An 18,568-nucleotide genomic window follows, 5' to 3' on the forward strand; every position below is an offset into this window, starting at 1 on the left:
GCCGTCATACTGTGCAGTGCCCCATGAATTCCGGAACCCTGGTTGGCGCCCTTTGTCCATTTTGGCGCCAGGAGCTCATGCTCCACTGGAATCACCCTCGCTACTCCCCTGTCATAAACCCCCATCTGGTTCCTTTTTCTTTGCCACTGCCAAGAAGAAAAACATATTCAGCAATGGGGACTATCCTGAATCGGTATGAAATACCGACAGTCGGGATCCTGTCGGTCAAAATCCCGATGCCGGGATCACAACAGAATTAACATACCAACACATGGTCAGTATGCTAACCCTCCCTCTCTCCCTACCCCTCCCTGGTGCCTAACCCTCCCCCCCTAGTGCCTGAACCTAACCTCCCCCTCCCTGCACCCTAAACCTTCCCTCTTAGTGCCTAACACTAACCCTCCCCTTAGTGCCTAATCCTCTCACCCAACCCCATAACTTACTTTCAGCATCCCGGCGGTGGGTATGCTGGCACCGGGATTCTGACCGGCGTTGGTATTCTGGCACTGGCAATGTGTCGGCATCCAGACCGCCGGGATGCTGAAAGCATACCCTGCATTCAACAAGTTGTTAGAACCAGGGCAGGGTACTTGGACTTTAGGGTGAGGCGCCAATGCGACACAGCTGCCTGGAAATGAGCAGAAACCTAACCAGGGAAACCAGAGGATGAGGATGATGTCATATTAGCAAAGACTATCAGTACACGTGCAGCGTCATCCAGCGATTTCTGCAGACTTGCGTCTGCTTGTACCGGTAATTGCATTTGGTCGGGCGTGTCGCTGAAGAGTTTGTAAACTCAGAGGATTAATCGCCTACATTGGAGCCAGAATCCCGGAGCCCACCAGATCCATTGACTGTGGACGCTGCTTGTGCGCATCCATCGGTCCAGGAGCCTGCTAGATCCATTGCGCAGGCCCTGAGACTCTGGACGCTGCTTGTGCTGTCCTGGAGTCTGGCAGATCCATTGTGCAGGCGCTGGGACTGTGGACTGCCCCCCCTAGATTAATTGGGTAAGAGGTGTCGCAGCTCCAGGGGAATGATACTAGCGTTAGCATAAAGTCGCAGACACAACATATGGCAAAAGACACGTGCAAACACTGCTGCATCTGACTCGCAGGTGTATAAAAAACGCACGGTTTTAGAAATGACTTGAAAATGTATCTGGCGTCCCTGGGCGGTGACAGGGAGGTGGCTAAGCGGGCGGGCGGATGGTACGTCTCACGGGCGTGTTATGGGAGTGATGTGTCCATGTCGCTGAACTGGTTGTGACCTCAGACGTATAATCGTTTTATTGTTTTTAGATTATTTTGAAAGGTGCATTTAAGGCAAAGAAATACATTTTACAGTTCCCCCATCTAAAAGTTATACTTTGAAAAGTGCTATTATATTATTATCATCATTATTTGTATTATCATTATTATTATTATTATTATTAATAATCACAGTTATTGTGGAGCTGCTGTTAATTAAAGCAAAGTCAGAGCATCCAGCACTAATCGGTAATAGACCAGTTCACCCTCTGAAGAACGATTCTATGACAACACTATAGAAAAAAAGATGAACAAAATAATTGGAGCCCCAATACTTTTAATTAGAGGGATGAAACGCGTGGTCATCCAGATGCTGTAGAACCACAAACCCCAGCCTGCCCTGCTAACCTGAGGCTGGCAGGCATTCTGGTACTTGCAGTTACACAACAACTGATGAGTTACAGTATCTAATCTCACTCTAAAGCTCACCTCCCAAAACTATCAAGGGTATGTCCAAGGCGACATCAAAACACATATATTATTATATATTATCGATTTGCAATAAAATGTAATAAAACCTAAAAAAGGCAGTGTAATACCTGTGCATTGTCCATAGGGGGCAGTAAGATTCCACGCTGCATTCTCATGTAGAGCTATAGGAGATGAGACAGAAAACGAGCTCACGGTATTTATTCAAATGCAATAAGGAAATAAAAGACGGTTCAGCTGCTCATCTGTATAATGTGCTCACTGGAAACGGAACATAGATGGGAGATTATTGTGTGCAATCCCAGGACAATATCTGGTGTGTGATTCACTGATTTACAAGATGTCACATTAATAATGTGTTCATAAAGAATAATTCCGATTAAAGTCCCATTTTGAAACGCCCTTTGCCGAGCCACTTATATCCAGTCACACGCAGCGAATGTAACATGGTAACGGATACAGGGCGAGGACGGGAAGCGTTATGATAAAATATGAATTTACTGTATTTGGCTATAACATGAGTGTACCCGGACGGCTGGAAAGGTCTCTGATTACTACGATTTCTATATCTACAGGGAACTACAGTCTTCACTAATCAGTACCCAATATTTAATATATTTATTGTGCTAAGAGTGATATTGTACTAACGGCAAATTCCGCACACCTGCACTGCTTCTTGGATTGCGCAAATGCGCCAACTTGTCCTCCACGTGCATTGCAAATGTATACGTGTGCTTCATGGTCTTTGGAAGCTTTGCTGTATGATCGATCTGCTCCTAGGATGCTAAACAAACAAATAAAAAAATAATAAGCATTGTGAAATCAGCGCCCGATTCAGACTCGCTCGCTCTGAATCAGGGCCGGGTTTTTTTTTTTTTTTTTTTTTTAGAACAGCCTCCTGGCCGCTCGCATAGCTGTGGGTGACCACCCACAGCTACAGCGAGCGGCCATGATGATAGTCGCGATGGTCAAGACCATCGCGACCATCGGGCTTGTGACGAGACCCTTGTGGTAGGGTCTCGTGGCCGCAAGCCCCAGAGAGATTTTGGCTCTAACAGAGCTGGAATCTCTCCACTGATGTCAGTGGGGCCGCCCCCAAACGACAGGCGTTCTGATGGGAACGCCTCCGATTGGGCAGCCACCCCCTCGGCCCGCCCGCCAAAGGGGGCGAGCTGACACTCAACATCCACAGCTAGCCCCCTTTGTTTTGCGAGACCCGGAGCGACGGATTGCCCGTCGCTAGCCGTGTCTCGCGCATGTGCACGACTGAGCCGGCTCAGTCATGCGCATGCGCTGTGGGCCACCATCGACCCGGTTGCGAGCGCTCAGCGCTTGCGACCGGGTCTGATCAGGCCCTCAGTACATCATACTGTATAAAAGTCCAACCGCCATCTACAGCCTGTGCCTGTGTTATCCCTGTGTCCTATGCTATCCGCTTCTACCTGGTTAATAAGCCTACACCCTGTGTGGACTGACCTCCATTACATACTCTAACAAATCTTTTTAGTTAATTTGAAGCTTTTTTGTTGTTGTGGCTTTTACATTAGTCAAAGCACAACAGGAAGTCTTCCCCATGCTCTGAGACTGTAGAGGTGGCGGAGAATGTTTTCCTGGCACAGCTGGGAACACCAATGCAGAAGGTACACCCTAGTCCCTTTAAATATCACTCTCCCGCAATAGTGTTTCAACAAAGTGGGTGTAAAATGGCCTTGTTAGTGATACTAGGGCCGGATTCAGCAGTGGATGGAATTGCAAAGCTGCACGCAGGCAGCTTTGCAATTCCGTCCTTGCAATTAGGTTAATGCAGGAGGCGTCACGACTACTGCATGTATTAATCATCCTAGCTGCGTCCACAGGCTCAGCATCAGGTCATCTGCGTGATCCTTAGCCGGCTGAGTGACCAAGGGGTCACGCAGGCCGGCCATCACAGATGGGGGAAAGAGGCCAGCAAATCTCCAACAGCCGACTGAGATCCTGGCCTCTTCCCTCCCTTTCAACGGCGGCGACACACCTCCGTTTTGGGAATCGGAGGCCATCGCCGCCCCCAATCGGCAGCATACTGTCAATCACTGGCAGTCCGCTGCCGCACTGCGTGCAATCACGTAGGACCCGTTCGGCACATGCGCAGAACGGGTCCTGCACACTGGCAGATTCCCGATTATCGTGAATCTGCATTCAGCAGTGGAACTGATTGCATTGCTGAATGAGACCCCCTAAGAGCCACCAAAATACTACCATAGACCAATGCTAATGTTTGCACCCCTGCTGCCACCTTATTTTGCACTGATGAAAGTGTCCTAGTGATTATGAAATGCATCAGATTTGTGCTAAATAAAGAAGGTTATTGAGCGAATAAGACTGATCTACTGGAGAAGCCTTTCAACAAGTGACATTTGTAAATTCGCCAATAAAGGAGGAAGAGTATGGATTACTACAGAGACTCTGGAAGGTGCTTTGAAAGTCAGGACTTCAGTTGAAAAGCAGTTTGCTAAGTGGGTTCCACCACCCTGTTATCCAGGCTCTACAATTAGCCACATTAGATTTGGAATGCTGGAAAGCTAACGCGCTTTGCCTCTACGTTGCTTGAATTAACGTGTCCTAATGTTTATGCTGTTGCTTACCACTTATCGCCTGAAAAAATGACAAGGATTTTTTTGTATTAACTTTTTACATTTTCATTATTATTCCACATCAGCAGTGGATTGCATTTTATTACGTACAAAATATTTATTTAATCATTAAACGTGTGCAATATTGCATCCCAAGTCTTTCTGTTATATTGATTTTTAGAATTGATGACAAAAGCATCGCCATGGCAGCGGAGCGTAATTCACTTTCCTCAGCGATACCAGCATGGAACCAGTTCTTGTCTGGTACCGGCATCCTATCTGCCACGATACGTGGTAACAAAAGCTTCCCCATGCATATACAGCAAAACTTACAGCCGGTGGGGTTAATGCCGATGGTAACTCCTTTGATGTATAGGAATCGGTATGATATCCCGGCGGCTGAATAACCGCTGGTTCAAATACCGACGCCGGAAGCCCAATCGTCCAGGACACCAACAGGGGCGGTAAGTACACTAACCCTTCCCCGCTCCCCCCAATAACCCTAATCCTCCCTTGGTGGTGCTTACCCCGAACCTCCCCCCAGTGGTGCCTAACCTTAACCCCCTCCCCCCAATGGTGCCCAACTCTAACCCTCCCCGGGGGGTGCCTATCCCTAATCTCCCCCGAGGGGTGCCTAAACCTACCCCCCCATCCCCGGGCTAAGTATCATACTTAGCGGTCCTCTTACCTTTGGGATGGTGGGGGTCGGGGTGCCGATGTAGTTATCCCGATCCTCTTCTGGATTCGTCGTGGGCATTATGCCAAGAGTCAGTATATCGACGCCCGGGAGCCCGTCCGCCGGCATATTAAACGTATACCGATAAAAAGGCCGCTCTGATAACAAGCCCCACTGATGGAAATAAGGTTCATCGTCCTTTCATAAATAAACCCCTCAGTGCAACAGGGATGATCTGGGTCTACGTATCTGTGGTTCTATTTGCTGTGTTTCAGTCACCCTCCAACTCCAGAATATGGCCGACAAATCTTGGGGCTAAAGCTGAGCTGCGCCTATTTGCGGGGGTGCATCTTGCATGTTTTCCCACTTTGCATGCTCCAAAGCCGTGCAACTTCGGGCAATCCAGTCGTACCCATTTCGGTGGCATATCCACTTCTGACTGATGAGGTGTAACTGGGATATAACTTGGCGTTATCATGCAGACAAAGATCAGTGTCAACGCACCTGCCAGCTGTGCAGAGTCGGATATACAGGAAGTATAAATGAACCATATTCCAGGAATAATATTTGCCCCAAGTACTGGCTGGCGCAAGTCTGCATTGATGTTTATGATGTGTAGCAAACCAAGCGTATTGATTGGTAGCAAAAACTCTGCATATGTGAAAATACATACACCTTTATTTCCATGCAATGTTCAAGCCTCTATGAACAATTTGTTTTCAATGCTGCATCAGGACCTGACTTGTTTATATATGGTGAACGTTTCTATGATTTGTGCTGTGTTGCTGCAGTGCTCATGTTTACACGACAGCGTGAAAAGAGAAGTTACCACACTGTGGTCCTGATTCATAGCCGGACGCTCTGACAGAGCGCTCGCTCTGAATCAGGGCCGGCCTTCTTGTTTTTTACAGCGGCCTCCTGGCCGCTCGCAGAGCTACTGGTGACCACCCACAGCTATAGCGAGCGGCCAGGAAGATGGTCGCGTTGGTCAAGACCAACGCGACCATCGGGCTTGCGACGAGAACCTTGTGGTATCCAGTGGCATAACTACGGTATTTGGAGCCCAGGGCAAAGTTGATAAGGGAGCCACCCCCCACCGATATGTGCGGCAAAAAAAATTGGACGTGGTCACTTAAAAATGGGGCGTGTCAACATGACACACCCCTTTATTTTCACGCTGAACATTCCTATCCATATGCACCTTAACCCCAGTAGTACCCCTTATACAGTATCCCCAGTATGCAGTTGTGGTCCCTCTTATGCAGGCCCATAGTAGTGCCCCTTATACAGTATCCCCAGTAGTGGTCCCCCTTATACAGCCCCCAATTAGTTCCCCTTACTCAGTGCCCCCAGTAGTGGTCCCCTCAAATGCAGTGCCCCATGTAGTGTTCTACCTTATGCAGTAGCAATCCCCACAATGCAGTTCGCCCAGTAGTGGTATCCCCTTATGCAGTGCCCTTTATATAGTGCCCCCAGTAGCAGTCCTCCCCCCTTGTGCAGTGCCCTTTATATAGTGCCCCCCCCCAGCAGTAGTCCCCCCATGCAGTTTTCCCAGTAGTGGTCCCCCTTATGCAGGCACCCAGTAGTGATCCCCCCTATCCAGTGCCCCCTGTAGTGGTCCTTCCTATTATTGCCCCCAGTAGTGGTCCCCCCAGTGCAGTGCCCCTATTAGTAGGCCCCTTTTATAATGCCCCCAGTAGTAGTTCCACCCCCAGGTAGTAGTCCCCAGTAGAGGTTCCCCCTCCCGATTAAGTGTCCCCAGTAGTAGCCTCCCCCAGTAGAGGTCCTCCCAGTAATGGTGCCCCCAGAAGTAGCCACCCCTCCCCTGTTGTTCCCCCCACCCCCAGTAGAGGTCCCCCCAGTAGTAGCCACCCCCCTCCCCCGTTGTGCACCCAGTAGTGCAGACAGGTTTAAAAAATATATATATAAAAATATACTTACCTGAATCCACGTTGTTGCTCCGCACCGCGACATGCTCCCGCCGCCGCCCGCCAGTCCTCCCGGGCTGGCGCGCTCAGCATTATGGGAGAGACGTCATGATGTCATGGCGTCTGTCCCATTACCCACTGCAGGAGCCGGACGGAAGCCCGGCTCTTGCAGTGGGTGCTGCAGCAGTCAATGAGAGTCTGACTCTCATTGGCTGCTGTTTAACACACGCATCGCCGCCAGCGCTGGCGGCGATGCGTGTGTTATGCACAGCCTGAGCCCGCCTCCTGGCGCTATCGGGCAAGCGCTCAGGAGGAAGGGAACGGGCTCAGCTGTGCAGCACAGGACCAGCGCTGGAAGCCTAGCGCCGGTCCTGTGTAAATGTGTAGCGCTAACCGCACTCACTCTATCAGAGCCGAAATCTCTCCCACTGACATCACACGTGATGTCAGTGGGGCCGGCCCCAGACGGAGGCGTTCACATGGGAACTCCTCAGTTTGTTCAGCCACTCCCCCGGCCCGCCCACCAAAGGGGGTGCGCTATCACTCAACATCGACAGCACGCCCCCTCTGGTACGAGACCCAGAGAGACAGATTGCCCGTCGCTATCCGGGTCTTGCGCATGCGCACGATGGAGCCGGCTCCATTGTGCGCATTTGCACTGGGCCACCATCGACCCGCTTGCGAGCGCTTAGCGCTCGTGAGCTTGACTGAATCAGGCCCTGTGTGCTGACCACAGGGGAGTCTGAGAGTTAGTGACCACAGGGGGGAGTCTGGGAGAGTGAGTGACCACAGGGGGGAGTCTGGGAGAGTGAGTGACCACAGGGGGGAGTCTGGGAGAGTGAGTGACCACAGGGGGGGAGTCTAGGAGAGTGAGTGACCACAGGGGGGGAGTCTAGGAGAGTGAGTGACCACAGGGGGGAGTCTGGGAGAGTGAGTGACCGCAGGGGGGGAGTCTAGGAGAGTGAATGACCACAGGGGGGAGTCTAGGAGAGTGAGTGATCACAGGGGGGAGTCTAGGAGAGTGAGTGATCACAGGGGGGAGTCTAGGAGAGTGAGTGACCACAGGGGGGGAGTCTAGGAGAGTGAGTGACCACAGGGGGGGAGTCTAGGAGAGTGAATGACCACAGGGGGGAGTCTAGGAGAGTGAATGACCACAGGGGGGGAGTCTAGGAGAGTGAATGACCACAGGGGGGGAGTCTAGGAGAGTGAGTGACCACAGGGGGGAGTCTAGGAGAGTGAGTGATCACAGGTGGGAGTCTAGGAGAGTGAGTGACCACGAGGGGGAGTCTAGGAGAGTGAGTGACCACAGGGGGGAGTCTAGGAGAGTGAGTGACCACAGGGGGGGAGTCTAGGAGAGTGAGTGACCACAGGGGGGAGTCTAGGAGAGTGAGTGATCACAGGTGGGAGTCTAGGAGAGTGAGTGACCACGGGGGGGAGTCTAGGAGAGTGAGTGACCACAGGGGGGAGTCTAGGAGAGTGAGTGACCATGGGGGGTGGGAGAGAATCTAGGAGAGCGAGTGACCACAGAAAAGTCTAGAATATTGAGTGACCACAGTGGAATCTAGAAGAGTGATTTACCACAGAAAAGTCTAGAATATTGAGTGACCACGAGGGAGTCTAGGAGAGTGAATGACCACGGGGGGAGGGGGGATTCTAGGAGAGTGACCACAGGTGCGCCTAGAAGAGTGAGTGACCACAGAGATATCTAGAACAGTGACTGAAAACAGAAGAGTGAGTGACTACATAATGAATACATACCACCGAGTGATGCTGCAGTTTCTTGCACATTTGACATACAGAAACTGCCCACATGCTAATTCACTAATTGGTATAATAGGTTTGATCAGAGAGAGTGTGTAGTCTGCGTACAGTCAGCCGTGCACATCAACGCCACCGGGTACACTCAACGTTCATTAGAGCATCACCTGGTCCTAGGCCAGAGACAACACGCACACGTATCCCCTTTACTGCTGCAGACAAAGCTTACTTCTTAAAGCCATAGCCACCAGCAGTGACCCTATCACAGAAACAGTATTGATGGCTTTGCTGCTGGAGAGCAACACTTGAGCCAGAACAAAGTGAAATGAGAGTTTCTTATAGTAGATTGTTGCCTCTATTCCATACCCTCCAACTATACCGTTTTAGCCGGTACAGTACCGTTTTTTAATGGTCTGTACCGGCAACAGGGGCTATACCGTTTTGTACCGGGTTGGTACAATCACCCGATTTCTTAAGCAGCGCTGCTGGGACACAGGACTCCCGCAGCGCTGCTGAGTGACAGCCGGCTATTCTCAGTCCTCCTTCCTCCTCTAAAGTTTGCCCTGACCGTCGCTAGCGCCTGTATATAGAACTTGCAGTATAACACTTATACTGCAAGTTTTAAACCAGCCAACGCCGATGCCTCCAGCCCCGTAGACACGCCCCCATGTACCGTGTTCATACATTAAAATGTTGGAGGGGATGCTATTCCAACCGAAGGTTCACAAGTTCTCTGGATCATGAGAGTAACTCAGAAATATATATTAACTTTAACCAGGTTTTCATACAGTTGGGCTCAGTTGTGTCCTAACACTTTGCCAATGTACAGTCACCAGCTGTGTCTCTAACAATGAAACAGTGTGATCCTATCCTTGTGTATATAAAGCAGGTCCTGTAGCAGTATTCAGGGGACACAAATATTTGCTATAAGATAGGATTTATTTGCATTACTCATGTGTTAGTAGATCAGCTGTAGTTGTGTAGATGCTGAGTAATACTGAGGACCCGCTGTGTGAGCTGTTTATGGTTGTATTGTACGGATTATATGCAGAAAATCTCTCTCTAGACTCCCTGATAGAGGACTATGGGCCAGAGTTGTATTATATGCCAATGTTTTTGCAAATGGAGCGAATTTGTTGTCACTGCGCATGCGTTGAGATACATTACCGTAGTCACATGCTGCAAGTCTTTTCTCGCAGTGCGATTGACAGGTAGGGAGCCTTTGGGAGAGGCAACGGGGACTGTCCGCTAAAAACGCAGGAGTGACTCAACAGTTTCACATGCATCTGCGATCCCGTACGCAGGAAACATGGCTCCGGCGCGTAGTTACGGCTGCCATTCTGAGTGACCATAGAGTCGATGTTTGCTCGGTCTGCGTCCGGTGCTGTATACGTGTACACAGTTGCAGGCAGCTGCGATATTTCAGGTGGGCGTCTCAGTACAAGTCCCGGCGGCTTTACCATTAGCATATTTCTGCAAATCCGCAGGTGCAGTAGCAATAGTGCACAACGCTGAACCAGGCCCTATCTTCCTTCGTGTTTTATTGCTTTCATCCATCTTGACATGCAGCCTTTTAGCCTTCTGGCAGAAGAAACAAACCAGGGCAGAAAGCACACTGTGGCCTCCACAGTCACCAGACCTGGGTACAATCTAAGAGAGGCCATTGTATTTGAAGCGATCTGTTGTCCACTTGCTAATCTACAACTACGGAATACATCAGGGAACACAATGGCCACACCGGTGCACAACGCCGTGTCGAGTCCATGGGGTAGATGCGGTTTATCAAAGCCGCTGATCATTGGCAGATTTGACCAATAGTCTTAAAACGGCAGTAGGACAAAAAAAGGCTAAATAAACCCGATTTAGCATTTATTTCTATTGCTGCTTTTAAATCCATTGGTCAAAGTTGTCAACCCCCACGTCTCAATGAGTTCAGGCTGTTCTGTGGGCAAACTGATGACCAACTAATAGGAAGTTTTATTTCAGAAAGTAAATACAGTGTACGTGATATAAACAAACACAGCAGAACCGAGTTACCAAAGTAACGTACTAGAAACCATTTAGAGGATACTTTTGTTCCTTCATATGTCACAGCACCCAGGGACGTGCAGTCAGGGGAGGCATAATATAATAATACAAAGAAGATATTATAACTTATAAACATCTTCTATGTTTATTGTAATCATTTTTATAATTAATACTCACCAGCTTTGTGCAGCTCCCTGGGACTACAGAGAGGCGAGAGATGAGGCAGCAACAGCTCAGCCTCACTTCTGTATAGTCAGTCACTGCTTACAGAGCTGAGGGCGGGGTCACACCACAGGCAGTAAGCTGCACAGGACAGCTAATAGAGGCATGCCTCTGAGAATGGGGGGCGTGCCCTGAGCACTGATGGACACCTTGGATGTGTCATGTGACCAGGAAGTGCACTGCAGTATTTAGAGATCGGATCTCAGCAGAAAGAGAAGACACAGTGATGCAGGTAGGAGAATCAATGGACACTGAAGCTTAGTGTAATGAGGGAAGAGTTACAGTGAGTAGGGGGTGAGACAGGCTCCCAGCACTCAGACCCCTCTCCATGTGTGCCTCCCCAGCCATTGACCTCACCGCACTGACAGCACCCCAACCTTGTCAGCGCCAGTGAGACATGGACAGATGTATGGGGGAGGCAGGTGGGAACATTGGGGCTTGCGTATTAACCTGACACTTATCTCTGTGCTAAATGACATCCAGCATTGCTGCTTAACTCAGCAATGTTGGATGTCTTAACGATATCACCCCCCACCCCCCCTGGCAATCTCTGCCCTGGCGTTATCGCGCCAGTTTAGTCCTGATGCGATACGACACTGCTGCCGGTGGGCGCATTTCGCATGATCTCGTTCTGGAGTCCAATGATACATATGCGAGGAAGCCTAGAGCCAGCGATGGCGCTATGTGCTGCAGGGCAAGCGACTTTGCAAGTGCCGATCACGATTTGCTGCTATACCATTATTTATAGAAGCCAAAGGTGTTGATGGAGTAATCACCGATTTCTCCACTGTCAGCCTTTTAATACATTTTGAAGAACTGATAATAAACCTCTTTTCGTGAAAACACTTGATACATGTACCCCATAGTGTGGTATGAAGATTGTCTTCGTAATTAGATGTGTGTTACTATGAGATATATCAAAGCTAAGGAGGACAGGTGGTGAAGTTGTGCATAGCAACCAGTTTCTACCTATCCTTTAACAGAATGTATTAGATAAATGTTAGGTAGAAGCTGATTGGTTGCTAAGGTCAACACCTCCACTTCTCCTCTAGGCGTCATACATTTCCCCTAGTGAGAGTAGGCAAGTATGTAATTTAGAATGAATTGATCACAGACTGCGCTAATACGCCTTATTAGTGTTTAGATCGCAGAATCCACATGCGTCAAAAAACAGCGCCGCACAGCCTTATAGGCTATGGACAGGCATCATTGATTCACAGCGTCAGACTCATCTGATCAGATCAATTGCACATGATACAATATTTTATTTTATTTTTTTTCTTCTTTTTTCTGAACATTAATTTAACTGGACTTTTTTTGCACTTAGGTGCCTATCAACTATTCCACTTCAGATTGCTCATAATACTCTTATGCACTATATATTTAAGTGGTGTTTCTTATTTAGTAATTTATACTCAGAGTTTTATTGTTGCAATTTAAGAGATAGCGTATCTGTCAATTGAATGTTGATTTCTTACCAATTGAAACTAACGATACTGGATCAGAACCTCTATACACACCTTCCTATACCTTCTTATGTCCTGTCTATACCTTCTTATGTCCTGCCTATACCTTCTAAGGATGACGCTAATTTGCGTATACAGTCATACCATAACTAAAGACTTAGACGTGGAATCTGTGGTTCCAAAGCACAAGTGATATTCAGGTAAAAGTTCAGACAGTTACACGCAATTGATCAAGACACAATTTAGGCGCAAAAGGAAATTATACAGACCGCAAGTACAGTATACATACGCAGGCGCTTCCGGACCCAGAGATAGGCATCAGCAAGAGACCCCTCGTCATTCAGCATTCAGCACGAAGACTCAGAACCAGTGTTCGTGCACTCATATTTATACCCCCCCAGAATAAACAAGACAATAGGGAAGTCTGTTGCTGATATCATTGGTTCCCAGGGGTGAAGCATCTGTTACAGCACATTTAACAGGCTGGTTCAAACAGACTCTCCCTGCCTCTAACAGCTGGGGGTCTTCCTCTTCACGCCTCCTGTAGCATCCTAACAGTTGTTTCTAAAATATACATTTTGTTGCTTGTAGGCTCTGCGATCCATAACTCGGGAATGCATGATGCGATCTCCCCACCGATAATACCGGATTACTGTAAAAAGGATACGCATCAGTACAACTCCAAACATGACTTGTTTAGCATGTATAATACCTTAGTTATCAAATATCTTTATTTCTCAGCATTTAAACTAACTGAACCAACTTAAGTCATACACTTTAAAGCTTATTAAACCTTATGTGTGGATATGTAATGTGTGGGTATTGAGGGTTTGATATAAGGACGCTAGTTAACTCGGGGCAGATGCGTGCGCATAAAGCTAATAAAACAGCGGTTTCATACAAAGTCCTATACATTCGCTAATATGCGACTAGTTAACAGCGCTATTGTATGTATTAATGTGCGTATGGGAAATTATGAAAAGTGCAATCGCATGGTGCTATTAGTATTATCGCCACATGTACTAAAATGTGAGTTTATCTAAAATGGCGCTTAGGCGGCCATTCACAAAATGGCGTCTTGCAATCTCATTTTCAAGATGGAGTCTTGTGGCCATTCGCAAGATGGCGTCGCTGCGATTAAATTTTAAACTGAACTTGTCTTAGCCAATTATTCAGCTTCGACAAAACATATATATTATTTATAATAAAAGTGTGTATGTTTATATGTTTGGAGCCATGACTGTTTTTTGATGCACGTGGATTCTGCGATCTAAACACTAATAAGGCGTATTAGTGCAGCCTGTGATCAATTCATTCTTTTTCTGTCTTTTATGGGTATTCGCAAATCCCATAGTATAGGACTTGCTGCTTTATTTTAAATAATTACAAACATCTGTGTATTTAATTTATTTATTATCTCTTTGATAAGCGCCAGGATCATTAGTTTGAAGTATGTACTTTATATTCTAAAATCCAAAATAATAATAATAATAATAATAATAATATAATAATGACAAAACAATTATAAACAGTACCATGTTACATACAATAATCCAATACGAAATTTTCTCTTTACTATATATTTAATTCCCACAATTTACAGATTGTGAACGTACAACCCTCCCCCCCCCCCCAAATAAATATAAACAGACGACAAAGATGTAGAAATAAGTAGTGAAGAGGAAAGGAAGATTGGACACATATAAGGTCCTTCATTGCCTATAGATTTTTGCTTAGATCAATACCCATTGACAGCTCTGTTTTTAATGGCATCAGATTAAATCATAAAGCACTAACAATGAGAGCAATTTAGAATTTCAATCTCCCACTCCCGGAGATGAGATGAAGGTGCACGCTGTACGTTCTAATATCAGGCTTTTAAAAATGTACCCGATGTGTGTGGTTACAGCTTAAATTTCATAGGCAGCCCACGCTACATGTCTCTACTCTAGTCATACATGTCTCCTTGCCGAAAACATACTCTGAAGGGAGAACAGTATTTTACTTACCGCAGTACAGTAGGGTTAAGAATCCTGTGGCTATCCAGCCGGGTAGAGAACTACAAGTCACAGTGTGCCCTGCCAGCCTCTGGCTAATCTACTCTCTGCCTCTGTGTTTGTGCAGTACTCTGGGATAATGCTCCTGGGGTACATGGTGTCTCCAAGCCACCCAGATGGTAATTACACCTGTTTCATGCATGTATGAAATCCATAAACATATAAGATTTGACAGGAGAAAAACACATACAGCTCCATCTAATCAGCAATTTGTTGCTGCATGTGTCGTTTGGATTTGTGAATCCTTGTGACATAAATCCATGGAATTGGCTCCCAGAAATGATCAACAGTGTGATGTTTGCAGGCTTCATTGGGTTAAAAAGCTTTGAAAGAGTTAAATAAAAATAAAAAAGTGGGACCATCCTCCCAAATCCATAACCAGCCCTGGACCTCTCAGGGTTGGTTGACACCCCCCTTCCCTTGGGGAGGACTCAATTTCTTTCTTTTTTTTGGGGGGGGGGGGGGGGGACCCAAACTTCCAAGGAAAATCCAGCCCTGGGCTGACCAGTTTGGGGCTGGTTAATGTGATGGCAGGGGGACCATACGCAGTGTGTTTCCTTGCGATGGCTGGTTATAGGAAAATAGGGGGAACCTCTCGCAGTTTTTCACCCCTATTTTCCCATACCAGCTAAGGCTGAGAGGTCCAGGGATGGTTATGGGTTTGGAGGGGAATAGGGGGCATTTTTTATTTTTTTTTTATTTTAGAAATTGAACCCTTTCAAAGCTTTTCAACCTAATGATATCTGCACAGATCATATCGTGATCTCTGCGGCGATTCGTGCAAACTCGCCTGTCTCAGGATTTCCGTCCCAGTACGTTCGGGTTTTGGTCAGGTTTAAAACGGACCATTCGTAATGGGGCGATTCAATTGTTTTTAAAACGGCGATAATTAATGGGCGGCCGACGGAGCAATTCAATTGTTGCTCTGATTGGGCGTGAGCCCACATTTCTGTACACAGCCTCCTGAGGTGGCGAGCAGGAATGTGCGAAAAGTTCTGCTTTTGGGCGCACAAATGGCACTTTTTGCGTTGCGCCCAGTGGTTTAGACAGGTTTAGTGCTTTGGGACGCAACAAGCGCGATAATTAATGAGTGCCCATTACCAATGCCCAAAAAACAATTGAATTGCCCCCTTATGCTGTGCACAAGGTGCCCATCCACTTAAAGATCTGAAAACGACTGCACGATTACGACACTGTAATCGTGCAGTCGTTTGTCAGTCTGCGATGACCCTACACTGAACGAGCAGTCATTCAGTACAGGGGCATCAATCATCTGCTAACGTACTGAACCTGTCGGTATCGTCAGGTTGTCCAGCATATTTGCAAGATGATAGATATCTAAACGACGAGCGGGCACGCGCATCGCTGGTCGTTTTAGACTTTTTGGCAAATGATTTATGAATGATTACGATATCGTTATTCAATCGCTCACATAAATTGTCTAGTGGATGGGCACCTATACACTATACAATTATCTGTCAGATATCTGTCTGGTTGAATTGAAAACCTGCTAATGTATGGGAGCAAATGACAATTAACCATTTGCTCACAAACACTGGAAAATGGACAAAAATGATTGTTCAGACAAATTGGTTAAAACACACACATATGATCGACTGTCATTTGCTCCCATACATTACCAGGTTTTCATTCCAACCAGCCAGATTGGACAGATATCTGACAGATAATTGTATAGTGTATGCCCAGCATTAGAATTTGTATTAAGGTGCCCATACATCTGCGACGGATCGTGGCGATGCAGGGATGCGATCAGAAATTTCCAATCGCACCCCATCGATGTTCTGCGATCCGTCGCCTGATCGCTGACATTTGACATGTTAAATGTCCCCGATTTGACGATTGCGATAATTTTTTGATCGCGATCGTCAAAATCATGTTGGATTTCTGCAATGCCGGGTTGCAGAATCGCAGGATCGCGGCAATCCGTTGCAGATGTATGGGGCCTATGAGGTCCTGCATAGGTTACTTCTCCCGGATATCTTCAATTTCCAAAAATTGTACCAATCAGAGAGATCTGCATTGCAGTAGCCGTAATTGTTCTGAGACCACACCTGACTCGTCAGTTATGTAAAGGTGCCCATACATCTGACCGGTATTTCCGCGATCCTGCGGCGCGATCGGAAATGCCGATCTGCCGGGTGGAAACGCCGGCCGACCAACATCGATGTTCAGCAATCCGTCGCAGGATCGCTGAAATAGTACATGTTAAATGTCCCCGATTTGACGATCGCGATCAAAAAATGATTGCGATCGTCAAATCGGGGACATTTAACATGTTGGATTTCTGCGATCCCGCGATGCCAGGTTGCAGCATCGCGGCAATCCATCACTGATGGATGGGCCCCATCAGATTCAAACTCATCAGGCTCTGACTGGTGAAAATCTTCCTTATTAATGAACACAAGTATGGGCTAAAGCCTCCTTCATCCAATTAAGTTCTTCCATATATGGGAGTGTTGCTGCTGCTCATTATAGCTACAACTGGTACAATACTCCTGGAAAATCCCTCTAGAACAGGGTTATTCAACATGCAGCCCCCAGCTGCTGTGGAACTAGACATCCCAGCATGCCCTGCCACAGTTTTAGCATGCCCTAATAGCTAGAAGATTCTTATCACAAACAGTGCAGTTTAAGATTTTCTGATAAATTAGATGCAGCCTTGTCCTTGCCCTCAGCAGATATAAAACAGACAGTAAATCCATTTAGCAGAAATCCTTACTTATACCCCTTTTACACCAGAGCAAAAACCTGGGTTTTTGCTGGGTCTACCCGGGTCGCAGCTCAGTGTAAAAGGGTCCCTGAAAAATAACCCAGGTCAAGTGACCCAGCAATCCAACCCAGGTAGCTACCAAGGTTGGACCCAGGATGGACCCGGGTAATGGTGCAGTGTAAACGGTGCAACCCGGGTTATTTGATCTGGGTCATCCCTAAAATTAGCTGATTGGTGGTTGTGGAGAAGTCACTTTCTATGACCTCACAGGTTTAGCAGGGCAGACCTGAGTTCAGTGTGAACAGGGCTGACCTTCTAGTAACCCAGATTGAAGGTGCAGTGTAAATGGGTCTGACTAGGGTTCGAACCATGTCCAAAAACCCAGGTCGGACCTGGGTTTTTGGTGGAAAAGAGGTATAAGAAAGAGCAAAACAGTCTCCCCTGACCTCCTAGCCCAGGACCAATTTTCCTGGCTTGCTTGCAGTACAGACAGCAGGGAATCCGTGCACAATGAATCCACACGTACCACCAATAGGTCCTGTCTTGAGGATTTCTTTAATCACACACAGGTGTGCTAATCTAATGCACCGGGTCAGTAATTATCCCACCTGCTTCCACAGACAGAAATCCACAAAACATGACCTGCTAGTGTTACTTGAGGAATAGGATTGAAACCTCCTGCTGTGGGCCATTTTGAAGTTCAAAGCTTGCTGTGATCGCTTTGCTCCCGAGTAGCAAACAAGTTTCCCAGGCTTAAAAATACCTTTAGTATTCAGGTATTCAATATCAGACATTCTTACCCACAATGGCCGTTAGAGGATGGGAAATTATAGCCGCAGGAGTCTGGTCCCACCACCACTTGCCTGGTTTGTACAATAACGTACGTACGCCAGGGGCTTCAGGACTGGAGCACACCATCCTCTTCCTTGCAGCAGGCCCAGCCACAGACCTTTAAACACATAACTCTCACTATCCTGACTGTAAACATAGGATAGGCAAGAATCAGGAAAGTGTGGCCCATATATAGCTTCCAGATGAGACTTTTATTTATTTATTTTTGCCCGTCTTGACTCTAGTCTAAAGCAATGGTGGATTAACCCCTTGGCGTGTGGGGATCGGTATGAAACAGCACTGGACGCATGCGCTGTGATGGAATCCCGACGCCGGAAGACCGGCAACAGAAGATCCCGACAGGTAAGTTTTTCCACCCTAACCCTCCCTTAGGGGTGCCTACCCCTAACCTTCCCACCAAGTGCCTAACCCTAACTCCTCCCTTAGGGGTGCCTACCCCTAACCTTCCCACCAAGTGCCTAACCCTAACTCCTCCCTTAGCCTAACCCTAAAGTCCCGCCCG

General features: G+C 47.3%; 1 protein-coding gene across 1 annotated transcript in view; it reads right to left on the reverse strand.

Moving 5' to 3' along the window:
* Positions 1-12,597: 12,597 nt before the first annotated feature.
* The window catches only part of UTP23 (UTP23 small subunit processome component), a 28,730-nt gene continuing 22,759 nt past the window's right edge, over positions 12,598-18,568 (reverse strand). Inside the window, exon 4 of the mRNA XM_088444374.1 lies at positions 12,598-13,078. The gene's annotated coding sequence lies outside the window, so the exon portion shown is untranslated. The remainder of the gene's footprint in view (positions 13,079-18,568) is intronic.

The sequence above is a fragment of the Taudactylus pleione genome, unplaced genomic scaffold, assembly GCF_031769625.1.
Source record: "Taudactylus pleione unplaced genomic scaffold, aTauple2 ptg000360l, whole genome shotgun sequence".
Lineage (NCBI taxonomy): Eukaryota > Metazoa > Chordata > Amphibia > Anura > Myobatrachidae > Taudactylus > Taudactylus pleione.